The sequence below is a fragment of the Monopterus albus genome, unplaced genomic scaffold (assembly GCF_001952655.1).
Source record: "Monopterus albus unplaced genomic scaffold, M_albus_1.0 scaffold1015.1, whole genome shotgun sequence".
Taxonomy (NCBI): domain Eukaryota; kingdom Metazoa; phylum Chordata; class Actinopteri; order Synbranchiformes; family Synbranchidae; genus Monopterus; species Monopterus albus.
The window spans coordinates 4,752-6,272 of NW_018128893.1; positions in this window are offsets into that span (position 1 = coordinate 4,752).

The window sequence follows — 1,521 nt, forward strand, 5'->3', positions numbered from 1 at the left end:
AGAAAGACATAATAATACTTGATATTTGGGATGCCAGAAAATCCACTTATTATAAAATAGGCGGGACGAACAAAGCTGTTGTTTTTGTCAAGATCTGAGCTGATAAAGTTCATTGTAAAACTTGTCTGACTTCCTTGTTTGTCAGCCTCTTGCTTGTTTGCCTGCTGCTTGTTCTGCTTACTGATGTGTTCTCTGTCAGCAGCACAGTGATAAATGTAGACAGATGTCCTCTTTGCTGTGTCTGTATCCTGTTCTCTTTGTGATGATGAAGCTGTGCTGAGCTTTAACTGTTCTGACAGGAGTGGTTAAAAAGAGGAGCGGCTCTTGTCTGAGTTCATGACTAATAGGGTCAATACCTGATCCTCTGTGGCTTTTCAACATATGACACTCAGCATCAAACTAATCCTTTTCCCAGTCCAAGAAACCCAATGGTACTCATCTAAACTACTTAGCAAATTCTCACATACACCCATCAACTGAAAGCCTGTGTGTTATCATTTATCCACTAGTCTAGCAGGTAGTCCTCTGAGATTTACTCACCTAATCAAAAATATACCTGCATCTGTATTTTAGTATTGGACCCTGATTGTTGCTTTCAACACTTGTAAGAAAAGGTCAACTTTACATATATATATGTTACAACACATAAGTAAAAAAGATTCAAAATTACTGTAATTTAGAAAATACAACAGTACTATGGTCACAAAAATCAATACACAGGGAGAATCACTGCAGTGCCAGTTATCATTTATTGAACAATATCTTGTGATTATGATTGAGAGGGCGAGAAACAGAATCACCTGTGTCAGTCTGGGCCTCTGCAGAGGAAGTCAGGCTGTCAGTCACAGGTTCTAGTCTTGCCCTCGGGTCATCACACACACGCCTGATCAACTCTAACTATATGGCCATTCCCTACTTCCTGTGATTGTCCAGATGTTGACGTTCAACCGCGCCCCCACCCTGCTTACACTTCTCTATTTTTGCGAACCCCCTTGCACACTGTGCTAAACAACAGGAAGTTTGGCGCCCAACATCCTTGCAGAGGAGAGAAAGCAGAGCAGAAAGTTCACCCTGACCATACTACATGTAGTGCACTAACTAATATTAACTATATTCTGATCCTATTCTGATTATATTCAGTTTGCCTGAACGCCTGAATACATCACTTCCTGATACTAATCAGTAAGCTCAAGTAACACTACCAATTACTAATCAAACAGTAACCTTAAACATTATCTTCCTACCGCATACAAAGGAAGAATAGAGATCAACTTTTTATTACAGAGACTTTTTGATCTAACAGAACAATTCTACACTAAATCAACTCCCCACACTCTAAAAAACATGCTCGTAAGCACAAGAAGTACTACTGTAATATGGCAAAACTGTCTACTCTAATTTCTAATTTCCTAATTTCCACACCTTTCTAATTTAATTCTAATTTAACATATAACACACTGAAAATAAACAGTCATAGAAAAGAAAAACCCTTCTCCCACACATAACAACACAGGTTTAATT